We start from the raw sequence: 16,166 nt of genomic DNA, 5'->3' as shown, positions 1-16,166 counted from the left end.
TATGAGAGATTTATGCTTGTTTTGTATTTGTCCAATTGTACTTTCTAAGGTTTTGTTTTCTTGTTGCAAGGCATTAATTGTTTCTCCCAAATTTTTAAGCTCCTTCCTTATTTCTTCAAGGAAGTCTTTCTGTGATGAAGACCAGATTGTATTCTCCTCAGAGGTTCCAGGTCTCTCTGAGTTAGTATCTTTTCCTTCCATGAATTTTTCTATGTATCCTCCTTTTCTCTGACCCTTCTTCATTTTGCTAAGACCTGAGTTGGGGAAGGGCTGGTTCCCAGGGATTTGGGATTGCTAAAGTCTTTACTCACTGAGTGCAGTTTCTCTGGCTGGCCAGTAGGAGGTTCTCGTTGCTTTCTCTGGAGTGTCTGTGACCTTGGTTGAGGCCTTCTCCCTTTCCTTGAAGGGAGGAGTTGGAGCTATTGAATTCTTTTGCCTTCAATCAGTGGTGGGCTTTACCCTGGCCTGAGGTCATTCCTCAGCTGGGCTGGTTCTTCTGCTCACACACCTGGGCCTGAGGCAGAAGTAGTTTGCATTTGTTTGTTAGGGAAGAAGTCTGAGTTGTAATGAGACTCAGACCAGAGGAGCCCAGGGATGGTATCTGAAGCCTTCTTACTCCAGAACTTTCCCCCCAGCCCTGTCAGGGATCTCCTGGGGGACAGCTCCAACACCAGGGACTCTGGTCCCCTGAGGACTCATGGCTCCGGGGTCCAGCCCTACCCTGATGCTGCAGGTCCGGCTCTCCAGCCCTCAGACTCCTGGTTCCAGTATAGCTGTTAATGTGGCTGATCCGGGGCTGGTCCTCCCTCTGAGGCCAGACTCACCTGCCTGAATTTGGCCAAAGCTGTTGCCACAGACAAATCCTGAGGTAGATTTTCTTTCTCCTGGCTTTTCTTTCTGGGTTTTGTGGGTCAGATTTCTTTTAAGAGGTTTGTTTCATGTGATAGACGGGGAAGAGATCAGGAGACTTTAGAAGTGTGCCTGTCTTTTCTCCTCCATCTTGGCCGGAAGTCTAGAGCAATTTTTAATATGACAAGGGATCGGTTTGACTTCTTCATCTGTAAATTTTCTCTGCATATCTCTTGACCATTTGTTAGCTGGGGAACGGAGAGCCCAATTCAATGTATACTGTAGAAGTGGAAAGTAGAAGAGGGAAAATAGTTGATTGCCCTTTTCATCAGAGGCAGAGTATATCAGTTCACTTTTTATTGATGATGAATTTAGCGAAAACAAATCCATTTTTTCCAGTCATGGAGGAGTATGTTGTCATGTCTTTGGCAAACGAGTGGACTCAAATGAGATGGTCAAACATCAAATTTCCCTGTATTTTATTCCTCAGTTAACTATGAAGGGTTCAGGTCCCAAATAATAGAGTTTCCTTCAGTGGACCAACCAGGGAAAATACCTTCTTTCAAAGTGAATATAGCAAACTTCCAAAATTCAGAGAATTTGCAATCCAAAAGAACATGACTTTTCCAACATCAAATCTGAAGCCTGCTCCTTTGGAAAATGTAAGATCTTATGTAGCCCAACCAAATCCTACCTTTTAGATTTGTACCTTGTATGAAAGGATGAATGAAAATTTTCTAAAGCAAGTTAGTAGTCCTTCACAGTTTCAGAATTTGAGAAACTTTTTGGATGTGGTGGCTAACTAATTTGGTAGTACAAACAATACTCATTCAAATAGTGAAAATTCATTCCTGATGAGTTTGGTGAACTGAGCTAATAAAAAGTGCCTCAGTAGGACATTATCTTTTAAGACAAAACAAAACATCAGATGGTGAGAAAATAAGTGAATGGGATTCAAAGCTTTCACATGCAATACATTTCCATTGACATTACCTACAAAGTCCATTCAATTGCCAAGGAATGTGCCTTCAAAAGAAAATGCTGAGGAACATTTAGATTGGAGTGTCATTCCAAAACTTAAGGGAAAATATATTTCTCAATGGAAGAAGTAGAGGGACCTATCTTATTTTTTATTTTCCTTTCAGTTTATATGTAATGTTAACTGTGTTAAGATTGACTTTGGAGTCAAGAAATAAGGAAATTCTTGGATTCAAACCTTGCCTCTGGAACAAAATGGGAAGTCAGCTCTCCTCTTTAGTGCCCAGGCCACTTTCTAAGACTCTTAAGTTCTAGATATAATTGCTGATTTCCATCAGTAGTAGGATTAAATTTTCATTCCAGGACTTCCTTATACCAACTGAATAACTTCTGGATCCCATCTCATCATCCTCTCCAAATATAGAGGATTTTAGTTATAAGAACAATTAAAAATATTCCTTTGGTTTTCTCTTTCATATAACCCTTTCTATGTTTATGGGAGTAATGAATGGCTATTCTGTGGAGGGGGTAGAGTTAAATGAGTTCTCTTGTGGGGTGTAGACTTGTTGCCTTATTTGTAGAAAGCAGCGGAGTCTAGTAAAAAAAAAAACACAGGAGTGGCAAGCTATGTGCTACAGTGGATAGACTACTAGCCCTGGAGTCAGGAGGATTTGAGTTCAAATCTACCTATAGACTCTTCCTAGCTCTGTGATCCTGGGCAAGTCACTTAACTCCCTGGTGCCTTTCCTCCTGAAACAAATAAACAAGGGATATGAAGTCACAGTATTTTTGGATTTATTCATGTTTTGCCACATAGTATCTACAGCCAGCTTCTCAAGGTCTCCATTTTCACTTCTGTAAATGAAGGCATTGAACTAGATGTCTTCTAAGGATGCTTTCAAATCTAAATATATGATACTAGATACTATGATAAATGGGGCTTTGAGAAGAAACTTACCTTTCTGTTTGTCACTCAAGTCACTTTTATTCTTTTCTGACTCTTCATGACCCCATTTGGAATATTCCTGGCAAAGATATAGGAGTGGTTTGCTATTTCTTCTTTGAGCTCATTTTTCAAATTAGGAAACCTAGGCAAAATAGGATTAAGTGATTTGCCCAGGGTCACACAGCTAGGAAGGATTTGAGGCCAAATATGAACTCGGATTGTCCTGAATCCAGGCCTGACAGTCTATCCACTTTACCACCTAGTTGCCTGATTGCCTACTTGCATGCCTGTCCACCTTTCTATGTCTGTCTCTGTCTGTCTGTCTGTCTGTCTGTCTGTCTGTCTCTCTCTCTCTCTCTCTCTCTCTCTCTCTCTCTCTATATATATATATATATATATATATATATATATATACATGTATATATGTGTGTATAAGGTATATATTATATATATAAACACACGTACATATATATATATATATATCTATATATCTGTATATACACATCTTTCTATCTCTCTACTTATCTGTTTCTCCTCTTCTTTTCTGTACAGTGATCCAATCTCTTCTCTCCCCCCGTCTGTCTCTGTCTCTCTTTCTCTCTGTCTCTCTGTCTCTCTGTCTCTCTCTCTCTCACTCACACACACACACACACATACACACACACACACACAACAGCTATCTATCTATCGCTGTCTCCATATCTATTTTAGGGATGTGCTGGAGCCAACTCATACCAGTTAACTTCGGATTGGAAGTGTGAGCAATTTACAACCTCAAAAATTGGTTATAATTTTATAAATCAGAGTAGGATTTATTGTTTTCTATGGTGTTGTTGATGTAGCTTAAACTAAAAATATGGCATATTTTTTCTGTTAAGGCCAATTGTTAGCCAATTACTGACACACTCCTGTATGTATCGGTTCATCTATATTTGAGTGCATGTAGGTATTCAACTATTTACTAAAAAAGTTCATTATTCCCTCAACCCATATAGACTATACTCTTCTCCTTTAAAATTCTCCAAAGTGGTTGAACAGATTTTAGTGATGAACCTTTTTGAATGAAGCCAATTCTTGCACAGCAGACTCCTCATAGTCCATTGACAGTTTCAAACTTGGAACTTTTGCTTATGCTGTACTAGCAAAATCTTCATTGATCTAAAGACAGCTCCATTCTACAAGCAGAGGTAGCCAAGGAAAAACCCAGCATATATTACAGACACATTTGTATATTTGTTTGGGCAGAGGTATATGGATACATAAGGTGATCTCATTTTTAACTATCCTCTATGTTAATATTTCATTATATCCTTCCATATACAAACTCATCATATTTGACTTTTAGTTTCTTTTGTTTCCTCTTAAAAACAGTATTGGGACTAGTTAGGCTTGTGAATGGTATTACAGGCACCTAGGAATTAGATCTGAAAGAGAAGTCGTTTTTTTTTAGTCTGATTCCTCCTTATTTTCCAAAAGGAGATAGAGGCTTAAATGGGAGAGTTACTTATCCAAGGTCACATAGGTAAAAAGCCAGCAGAATTGAGATTTTAACCAAAAAATCTGTGAATGCTTCTTTATTCTACTCACTAGTTTATTTTCTCAATGACTACTAAATTAAGTAATTAAAATTAAGTACATTTTATTTTATAAAACAATGTTAACAATAAATATTGCATCACTATCTTCAGAACAATTCATTTTTAACATCCTTATAAACCAGGTTGGGAGATGTAACATAGATCTCTATTTTTTCCTTGCATTGTGAGTTCAAGGAGGGAACTCTACAAATGAACACCTTCTTTGAACCTTATAATCTGACAGTTTTCTGTTTGTATTGAGAGCCTAGTGACTAACTCAGGGCACTATATGTCAGAGGGAGGACTTGAACCCTGATCTTCATGTCTCCATAGCTCCCTATCCCTTATAGTATGTTGCCTCCCTCTAGAGCAACAAGATTTTCCATATTTTACCTTGAGAAAACTGAGTCACATAGAAGTTGTGATTTAAGGGGCCCAGGTCTCAAAGTTCCAGAATACAGATTCAAACCTAGGTTTCTTAACTCCCATCTTGACTTTTTACTACTTGCAATACTTTGCTGTGGTACATGGGCCTTTCTGTTTTTATTGTATAATATGGAGATGGAGAACCAAGTCCTAGCTTCAAAGACCTTGTTTCTATGTAGTATTTCAATCCCATCTTCTCCCTCCATCACCTACTCCAAAAATCTCATCTTTTGTTTTCTTTTTGAACATGTCTTCAAAAACACTTCAGAAATTAAAAAAAAAACTGATTGCCATGCTGCTCCCTGGTGGCTATGGTCCATATTGTCATGAGCACATGTTCTTTGGATTAGTCTATCAGTAAGCAAGGATTTATTGAGCTCTGAGAAAGAACATAATAATGTACAAAAGTGCTTGGTAAGCCTGGTTACTCCTTTTTGCTTAAATCTAAGAGTTTATCTTCACCATAAACTAGCTGCAAAGGATCAGTGCCAAACCATGATGAATTTTTCCAACTGTCAAATAACCATTGTCTCCTCCAGACTCTTTGTCATTCCTGCCTCTCAAAATACAAATCATGTTAAGACCTAAGTAACATCTCCTCCAGCAAGCAGCTGCCTCCATCTGGAGCATCACAGATCTCTGAAACTCATTTTTCTGACTCAGACCTCAGTGTTGGCTAGCTAAAGAATCTTAGAAAGGATGGTAATGGTCCTCTCACCAAATGCAGGAATCTACCTTCCATGCTTTCCAACAGGGGGTCTCTGCAGGAACAATTCAAATGACTAGGAGCTCTCTGCTTTACAGTGCAGGTCATTTCTTTTGGGTACAATTCTTAATTGTCAGAAAATTGGTTGTTCCCTGCTCCCCCATACTATTGTTGGTACCCTAAGTCAAGAATAGTTGTACCATCTGGCAAAGCTGTCTTGTAGTCATTTCCATTTTGAAAGCATTCAGGGTTGTTTAGACTTAAACCAAATTCTTATTCAAACTGACTGGTATGCCTACACACTGCATTCCAAATAGTGATAACCCATATTCCCTACAGTATGTAAAAATTTCCCATAGCACCTGTGCCTCAGGTGAGGTTCCTCTAACTTGCCTTCCCAAGGCTTGTGGAAAGGATGCGGTGTACCCATCAATATTTGTCATGGGCCATGGACTTGGGTGTTAGTCACGACCAACATTTTCTCTCTCATTGGTCACTTCAATGGAGAGTGTTCTGGTACTGCTGCTGCTGCTGCTGCTGGCCATTGCTTGCTCTGCATTGACCCACTGACCCTTGGGAGTCATTTTGCAGCATTGTACTGTTGTAAACTGTATCAGCTCTGACACAAGAGATCCTGCCCAGGCACAGGCTCCAGTGACTAATCCACAGGGTAAATATTTGGGGAAGACATGTCTTTTGGTCCTCTAGCCAACCTTCACCCTTCCCCTCTCCTTCTCCATCCCCCCTAACTCCTTGGAGGGATGGCCATGAAACTCTCACCTTTGTGAGATGCCTATCAATAATCGCCTGTTGCTTTCTCCTGCACAGATCAAGGCAAATTAGATTTTCTGCCAGAAGACTTAGAGCCCAGTGTTCAAGATGGTAAATATTCTATTTGTTTGTGCATGCTTGTATGTGTTTTTTTAAATGGCTATATACAGGCACCATATATTGTGTATAATTTTATCTAGTCATTCTCATTTGGCCTTATGCACCACTTTGGAATCAAAAGAGACAGAGACATTTAATGTGAAATGAGGTCTGAATCATTAATACTGTGATAGGCAGAAAGTTCTTGATTTGTAAGTACAGACTCCTGGGTTTGAATTTTGTATCTTCTACTTTCTGCCTGTGGCTAGGCTGGTTAACTTCTATTAACCTCAGGCTTCTCATACATAAAGTAAGGAGCTGAACCTTAGACACCCTCTCCAGCTTTCAATCTATGTACTCGTGAGAACAAATACCATGGCTAATATCTTCCAGTCACCCAACTAGCAAGTAGTTGCTCGGAATCAGAAATAGGGGTTCAGGTTTTGAGACTCAACACTTTTCAAAATGCTTCCCTCACAAGCAGCCTGTGAGATAGGCTCTGTGGAGAGTGGAGGATTAACACCTCTCCTGCCAATTAATATGGATACATTGATGGAGTTCCATGTTGTTGTGGCCCAGTGCAAGGGCTTAGATATTAAAAAAAACAGCTCTCTGACCCATAAGTAAATGTAAAAGAAATGAGTTTTCTGTATTCCTTTAAGTTCAAAACACCTTGTTTGAATAGGAAATGGGAACAAATGATAATAGCAGAGTTTCCATTTTAAAAATTATCTTCTAAGGTACTAAATTAAAAAAATAAGCTTGATAAGATAATTTATATACTTATTTAGTACTGAACTCCATAATCTAAATCAAAACTTACAAAATCCATGGAATTTCTGAGAGAGTTGTGGAAAAATAATCAAGACAGAAAAAGAAACACTTTGACAACTTATATCCATCTGGAAAGGCCTAGTGATAGGGTGTCCAAATATAGGTGGCTCTCAATTAATGTGCATAATGACACCTCCAGAAGTGATAAAGAAATAAAAATTGTCACAAATCAAAGTTATAATGACATTAGTTTCAGTGCTGTGGAAATATATAATATGAATAAAGTGACCATCACACAGCATTCCTTATTTACAAATTTACAGAAGCTCTTCCCTAGAGGGTTGGCCATGAGGTAATGAACCTTCTTTTGTTTATAGTGAAAAATGGCAGAGAAAGAGTTGGATAAATGGTACCATGGAAATAACAAACATGAACCTGGACAGAATTTAAGAGATGGAGGAGAATAGAAGGATCTAACATACTATGGTTCTCAACATGAAATTTAGAATGTTAATAAGTTTTCTCCTAAAGTATGGAGGCTCTGTGATCTGAATAAATGAGTGGCTCACAAAGTAATGAAGTATTAAAATGGTGAGAAATTTAGTGTCAAGTTTTCTTTCATTTTTTTATGAAAATGTCATGTGATCCACCAGACCTAATCTCTTTTGGTTTCTTGAAAGAAGGGAGGAAAAGGTTTGGTAGACTGCATAATATCTTCATTATTCTGTTTGATGCTGTTATGCTTTGCAGGAATCCTTTTATTTTTCTTTTTAAATATCTAAATCAAAGACAAAAGTCCCCAATCTCTCTTTCATAATTAATGGCACATTAGGGAATTCCATCTTGATATTTATAGCATTTCTAGATATTTAGATGCTTTCCTTTAGATAATCTTTGAAATTCTAGACCAATAAGTATAGTTTTCTTAGTGTTAAAAAATGATAATCTTTCAGAATCAAAGAATTTCAAAGTTGAAAGGAATATCTGAGACTCTTTTGTTCAACTCATACATGGGGGAAAAAATCTTCCTACAACATAGGCCAACAAATGGTTATCAATCCTTTCCTTGAAGACCTCCCATGAGGAAGAACCTTTACCTCTGTTCTACTTTTGGCTATTTCACAATTTTAGGAAATCTTTCCTTGTTAAATTATTTTAATCATGTCCAACTGAAGGCTGTATTTGGAGTTTTCTTAGCAGTAATTCTGGAATGGTTTGCCATTTCTTTCTCCAGCTCATTTTGCAGATAATAAATTGAGGCAAAAACATTTAAGTAATTTCTCCAGGGTCACACAGATAGTAAGTGTCTTAGGCTGAATTTAAAATTAGGAAGATATGTCTTCATGATTCCAGACCTTGGCTCTGAGGCAAGAATTGTCTCTATTTCAAAAATGAAAAAGTTGAAATCAAATCACAATTTCCTTCTGATAATATTATAACTGCAATTTCTAGATATGTGAAGACTTACTTATTACCAAACAAAGGCAAAATGGGCAAGAAAAACACTTGTGATGAGACAAACCTTGAATCCTATGTATAATGAAATATTATGGGTATGTATGAAAAGTATATATATATATATATATATAATATTTTCATTTATGTAACATTATAGAGCTTATAAAGCATTTTTCTTACATTCTATTTGATCCTCACAATAATTCTTTGAGGTAATTATCTGAATGATTTTAAAGATGAAGAAACAAACTGAATCTGGTAAAGTGACCTTCTCTAAGGTCTCTAAGGTGTGGATTAGAATTTGAACTTTGGTCTTCCTGATGGCAAGTCCAGTAGTTTGAATCACAAATGATTACATAAATTTAAATTCATTTATTTAACACATTCTTATTAACTATATATTACATGCAAAATGTTATATCCAATGCTAGGGAAACAGGATACTCTCACAATGCTTATGAAAGTTCAACTCTTGAGGGGGACACAACTTAAACAAATTACTATAAACAATGTACAATAATAAAAATGAATGCAACTGACTGGGGATCTGAAAAGCTTCTTAGAACTGGGCAATTTGGAATGGGCTAAAAAGGATGTGTAAGTTTTCAGAGAGAAGTCACAGAAAGGGTGTGTTCACATGGTACAGGAAAAGAATTCAAAGTAGTTCAATTTGTGGTATAGAGCAGTACTAACAAACTACTACAAAAATGAGGTCCTTTAAACCTTGCATAATGGGCTGTCATTAACTTAGGAAATCATGTATTAGCATTATCTTGAGTTCTATTGTAATATTAAAAGATCATTCAATATTTCTCTATTACAATTAAATCTGATTTAGGGAACATTAAGGTGAGTTGCAAATAGCAATGTTGTCACCACTGGTTTAGAGAGTATGGAGGTTTTCTGGAAATATCTGATATTTCTAAACACATAAAACAGTCAGTTCTGTGGGCCAGATTCATGTGAGAGCTAATTTGTTTTATAAGAAAAATTTAGGGGAAAAATGGATTAGAATAGAAAAAAATGCACAGAATTCTATCTGGATGAAGGCTGAGCTGAAATGCTGGCTACTAAATTAGTGTTCTGTTGACGTGGGAAACATTATCTTCCAAGAAGGAGACAATTCTCTAAGTATCCATGTGTACATCATTGGGGCAGCCTGATGGCACAGTGGATAGGGGATTGGCCTTGGAGTCTGGAGGATTGGAGTTCAAATCTGTCATCAGAAAGTTGATATTTGGTAGCTCTGTGACTTTGGGCAAGTCACCTAACCCTGATTGCCTCTTCTTAAGGATCATCTCCAGTCATGCTGATTCATATCTGGCCACTGGACCCAGATGTCTCTGAAGGAGAAAGTGAGACTGGTGATCTTGCACAGCATCCCCCCACTCAAATCCCATTCATGTGCTTGTCTTGGCATCACCTCCCTGGTGTCCTGGTCCTGTTCGAGAATGAAGGACAACTATGTGTAAATCATTTACCTTGTGTAAAATATTATTTCCCAGACCAACTGACTTTTTCTGGCATCTCTAAACATGACTCCATGACTTCTCCTCCTACCCTGAGTCAATGAACTAGTCTCAATAGCCTGAGGAAATGATTGAATTAGTAATAAAATCTATTAGAAGAAGAAAATATTCACCTGACTTCCGAATTCAAGTATAAGTAACTGCGGTATTTTTCATATCACAACTTTCCTAGAACCCCTTCCAGAGATAATTAAGAACTCATTTGATGGCTCTAAAAAAGCCTAAATTTAGAAAGACCCAAGCTTGAATTCATCCCAGACACTCATTAGCCACATGACCATGGTGAGTCACTCAGCCCGAGGTTTCTCATCTGTAAAAAAGGGAAAATCAAATGAGAAAATACAAGGTGTTCCCAGAAATCTTAGTTTAGTTTTAAACTTTTATGGTTAAACTAATAAATGCCGTAATCTTTAAGCCATTAAAGATTAAAAAATGTGTTGACATTGCGTTACCTTGTATATCTCTATCTCTATCTCTAATATCTATTTCTATCTCTATATCTACATATCTACATCTACATCTATATCATCTACATATACATCTACATCTACATCTACATTTATATATCTATATCTATATTTATACCTATATCCATATATCTATATCTATATATCTATATCTATCTATATCCATATCATATCTATATCTATCTAATCTATCTCTATCTCTATCTCTATCTCTATCTCTATCTCTATATCTATCTCGGTCTATCTTGGTCTATCTGTCTATCTCTGTCTATCTCTGTCTATCTCTATCTCTGTCTCTATCTCTCTATATCTATGTCTATGTCTATGTCTATATCTATCTATATCTAATCTATATATAAACTACATAAATTAGCTATTTCTTTTGAAGGTAAAATAAGACCCTGGGCAGTAGAAAAGCCTTATTTTGTAGTTTGAGAAAAAAGTTCATATTATGTGCAAAATGAAAATGGTTGGGTTATCAAATGGATTAATTGCCTGGGACCTGAAGACAAGTGATCCTTAGAATTGTGCTAATAACCCTTGTTTTTAACTGAGGCAAAAATAGATACACATATACAAATGTAAATACACACAGATAAATTTGTCTGTATGTGGGTATATATGTGTTTAAATATATGTATGTACTTGTGTGTGTGAGTGTGTGTGTGTATACATATGCTAAGCAGAAGTAAGGTCTTCCAGTTGGTGGTGTTAAACCCAATTTGAAGGAATATATTCCCAGAAGGATTTGGACAATCTCATCTATCAGAGTTGTCCTGTAGAGAATGGAAGACTAACAGGTGTTGGTCCTTGAATGAGGAAATAGAAAAAATTCTTAATCCTAATCTCATAATTGTCTATTAATCTTATAGAAAAAGTAATTTATCTCAATCTGTCTGTGTACACAGCATAGTTTCCTCTATCAGGAATGAAAAAGGAGGGGCAGCTAGGTGGCACAGTAGATAAAGCATCAGTCCTGAAGTCAGGAGTGCCTGAGTTCAAATCTGAATTCAGACACTTAATAATTGCCTAGCTGTGTGTCCTTGGGCAAGTCACTTAATCCCTTTGCCTTAAATAAAAAAAATTATAAAAAGAGTGAAAAAAGGGATTTGTCTTTGGAGAACAGATTTCAGCTATAGGGAAAACAGCATTTTATTTATCCTAACTCTGGAACACTAGCAAGGCTTGATTTACTGCATAAGAACAAAGAATCTTTTCTATTTTGAGGACTTTTTCCTGCATCCCTACTATCTTTTAACTTTTTGTCTCTCAAAGGATAATAGAAATAAAAGACTTAAGTGTTGCACATTCTTATTACCATTTTTTTGCCTCAGTATAAAATTGACAAGCTGAATTTGAAGATTCAAAAACTGCACCTCTCAGTTTGGCATCAGGATATGTTCAAACACAACAATTTCCTTGGGGAAGCAGATCTTGACCTAGAAATGTGGTACTGGAACAACCAAGAGAATAAATAATGGAAAATGGTACCTTTTGAACCACAGGGTAAGTTGTGAGTTATTTACAGTGTTCAAGTTTGGTAGCACCAAACGATACTACACTGGTAGTGATGTTTAGATGTTTCAGATTCTTCCTAATACTTTTGGGGTTTTCTTGGCAAAGACTATTGACTGGTTTGCCATTTCCTTCCCTGGGTCATTTTACAGATGAGAAAACTGACAAACAGTGAGTGTTGAGTGACTTCTGCAGGGTCACACAGCTATCAATTCTGTGTGCCATTTAACTGTACAATACTGCAGTAAAGTTTGATTAATAATCAACCAGCTGCTATTTTCAGTATTTACTGTCTAAAATTGAATTATTTCCTCTTTTGCTTTTGATGGTAAAAGGGGGTATCTTGAAGACCATATGGAGTAGTGGAAAGAGTGAGATTTCAGTAAGAGGACCTGGGTTCAAATTTTGACATGCTTATTTATTGCTTAAATGGTCTTAGGAAAAGTCACCTTCCATGAGTTTCAGTTTTCTTTGTCATAAAAGTTAGTAGTTGTACTAGATGATCTTTCAAGGTCTTTCTTTTATTCTTTTTGAAGAAAGATTTTGTCTAAATATTTTTTTATTTAAAAAATTTAAAATTTTCCTCTTGTTCTTGCTTCCCTACTCCCCCAACAGAAGGCAGTCTGTTAGTCTCTATGTTGTTTCCATGGTATACATTCATATAAGTTGAATGTGATGAGAAATCATATCCTTAAGGAAGAAAAATAAAGTATATAAGAAATAGCAAAATTACATAATAACTTCCCCCCCTAAATTTAAGGTAATAGTCCTTGGTCTTTATTCAAACTCCACACTTCTTTCTCTGGATATAGATGGTATTCTGTATTGCAGATATCCCAAAATTGTCCCTGGTTGTTGCAAGGTTGATCATCACCCCCATGTTGGTGATAAGGATGTACAATGTTTTTCTGATTCAGTTCATCTCATTCAGCATCAGTACATGCAAATCCTTCCATGCTTCCCTGAATTCCCATCCCTCCTGGTTTCTAATAGAACAATAGTGTTCCATAACATACATACATACATACATACATACATACATACATAACAGAACAATAGTGTTCCATAACATACATACATACAGTTTGTTAAGCCATTCCCTAATTGAAGGACATTCACGTAATTTCCAATTCTTTGCCACCATAAACAGGACTGCTTTGAATATTTTTGTACAAGTGATATTTTTACCCTTTTTCATAATCTCTTCAGGGTATGGACTCAGTAGTGTTATTGCTGGATGTGTATGCACATTTTTGTTGCCTTTTGGGCATAATTCTAAATTGCACTCCCAGAAAGTTTAGATGAATTCACAGCTCCATGAACAATGTAATAGTGTCCCAGATTTCCTGCATTCTTTACAACATTGATGATTGTTCCTTCTGGTCATATTGGCCAGTCTGAGAGGTGTGAGGTGGTACCTTAGAGAACTTTAATTTGCATTTCTCTAAAAAGTAATGATTGAGAGCAATTTTTTCATATGACTATGGATTACCTTTGCATATCCTTTGACCATTTGTCAACTGGGGAATTACTTGTTTTTTGAAAATTTGACTCAGTTCTCTGTATATTTTCAAAATGAGTCCTTTGTCAGAAATACTAGTAGTAAAAATTGTTTCACAATTTACTACATTTCTTTTGTTATTGGTTACAGTGGTTTTATCTGTGCAAAAGATTTTTAATTTAATATAATCAAAATTATTTAGTTTTATTTTTAATGTTCTCCATTTCTCCATTTGTCATAACCTGATTCTCTTTCCATAGATCTGATAGATATACCACTACTTGATCTTCTATTTTTCTTTCTGTCTAAATCCTGTATCCATTTGTATCTTATCTTGCTATAGGGTGTGAGGAGTTGGTCTAATACAAGTTTCTGCCATACTAACTTCCAATTTACTCGACAGTTTTTATTGAAGAGAGTTTTTATCCCAATAAATGGACTCTTTTGAGTTTATCAAACAGCAGATTACTAAAATCATTTCCTGCTATTGCACTTAGTCTGTTCCACTGATCAGCTACTCGTATTTCTTAGCCAATACCAGACAATTTTGATTACTGATGCTTTATAATATACTTTTAGATCTAGTAAGGCTAAATCACCTTCTTTTGCACTTTTTTTTTTCATTGAATCCCTGGTAATTCTCGACTTTTTTTCTCCATATGAATTTACTTAAATTTTTTTCTAATTCATTAAAGTAACTTTTTGGAATTTTGATTGGTAGGGCACTAAACAATTAGTTTAGTTTTGGTAGAATTGTCATTTTTATTTTATTAGCTTGACCTATCCATGAGCAATTGATGTTTGCCCAGCTATTTAAATCTGATTTTATTTGTTTGAGAAGTGTTTTGTAATTGTTTTCAAAAAGTTTTTGAGTCTGCCCTGGCAGGTAGAGACTCCCAGGTATTAGTCTGCCCTGTCAGGTAGAGACTCCCAGGTATTTTCTGTTCCCTGAGGTTACTTTGAATGGGATTTTTCTTTCTTGCTCTTTCTGCTATATCTTGATAGTTATATATGGAAATGTTGAGGATTTATGAGGATTTATTTTGTATCCTATGACTTTGCTAAAGTTGCTAATTGTTTCTTAGTAGTTTGTTAAGATGATTTTTTTGGGATTCTCTTGGTATGCCATCATGTCATCAGCAAAGAGTGAGAGTTTTGTCTTTTCCTTCCCAATTCTAATTCCTTCAATTTCTTTTTCTTCTCTTATTGCCGAAGATAATACAATATTGATTAGTTGTGGTGATAATGGGCATCCTTGTTGCATCCCTGATAATTTTGAGAATGCCTCTAGTCTATCCCTGTTGCTTATTGATGGTTTTAGATAGATACTGCTTAATATTCTAAGGAACAATTCTTTGATTCCTACACTGTCTAGTGATTTTAGTAGGAATGGGTGCCATATTTTGTCAAAAACTTTTTCAGCAACTATTGATATAGTCATATATTTTCTGATAGGTTTGTTCTTCATGTAATTAATTATGCTAACAGTTTTCCTAATTTTGAACCAACCCTGCATTCCTGAGATAAATCCTACTTGGTTATAATGTATTATCCTGTTGATAACTTGTAATCATTTTGCTAAGATTTTATTTAAGATTTTTGCATCTATATTCATCAGACAGATAGGTCTATAATGTTCTTTGTTTTAACTCTTCCTGGTTTAGATATCAACATCACATTGGTATCATAGAAAGAGTTAGGCAGAGTTCTGTCTTCCCCTTTTTTCCAAAGAGTTTCTAAAGAATTGGAACCAATTGTTCCTTAAATATTTGGTAGAATTCATGTGTGAATCCATCAGGCCCTGGAGGTTTTTTCCTTAGGGAGTTCAATGATGTCTTGTTGAATTTCTTTTCCTGAGATAAGATTGTTTAGGTATTTAATCTCCTCTTCATTTAACCTGGGAAACTTACATTTTTTAAAAAAAATATTCATCCATTTCACTTAGATTGTCAAATTCATTGGCACTGAGTTGGTCAAAATAATTCTGAATCATTAATTTCATTTCTTCCTCTCTGGTGGTGAGTTCCTTTTTTATTTATGAAACTAGCAATTTGGTTTTATTCTTTTTTTTAATCAAGTTGATCAGAGGTTTATCAATTTTATTATTTTTTTCATAAAACCAGCTCTTGGTTTTATTTATTAATTTAATAGTTTTTTTTTGCTTTCTGTTTTATTAATTTCTCTTATAATTTTTAGAATTTCTAATTTGGTATTTAATTCAAGGTTTTTAATTTGTTCTTTCTTCAATTATTTTAGTTACATATTTAATTCATTGATTTCTTTTTTATTCATGTAAGCATTTAAAGATATAATATATTCCCTGACAGTCACTTTGAGTGAATCCCATAGGTTTTGGTATGTTGTTTCATTATTGTCTTTATCTAGGATTACATAATTAATTATTTCTATAATTTGCTGATTAATCCAATCTTTTTATTTTTTATTTTTTTGGTTTTTGCAATTCAATGGGCTTAAGTGTATTGCCCAAGGCCACACAGCTATGTAATTATTAAGTGCCTGAGGCCGGATTTGAACTCAGGATCTTCTGACTCCAGGGCAGGTGCATCCAC

At 35.7% G+C, this 16,166-nt stretch overlaps 1 long non-coding RNA gene across 2 annotated transcripts in view; it reads left to right on the top strand.

Moving 5' to 3' along the window:
* LOC141488751 (uncharacterized) overlaps window positions 1-16,166 on the top strand; it is a 76,724-nt gene that overhangs the window by 12,001 nt on the left and 48,557 nt on the right. Inside the window, exons 3-4 of one of the 2 annotated variants that reach the window (XR_012468778.1) lie at window positions 6,311-6,364; window positions 8,579-8,679. This is a non-coding gene — a long non-coding RNA (uncharacterized LOC141488751). The remainder of the gene's footprint in view (window positions 1-6,310; window positions 6,365-8,578; window positions 8,680-16,166) is intronic. The other variant, XR_012468779.1, reaches the window with a different exon arrangement.

This window comes from Macrotis lagotis, chromosome 1, assembly GCF_037893015.1.
Source record: "Macrotis lagotis isolate mMagLag1 chromosome 1, bilby.v1.9.chrom.fasta, whole genome shotgun sequence".
NCBI lineage: Eukaryota > Metazoa > Chordata > Mammalia > Peramelemorphia > Peramelidae > Macrotis > Macrotis lagotis.
This window is presented reverse-complemented; position numbering and strand designations above follow the sequence as displayed.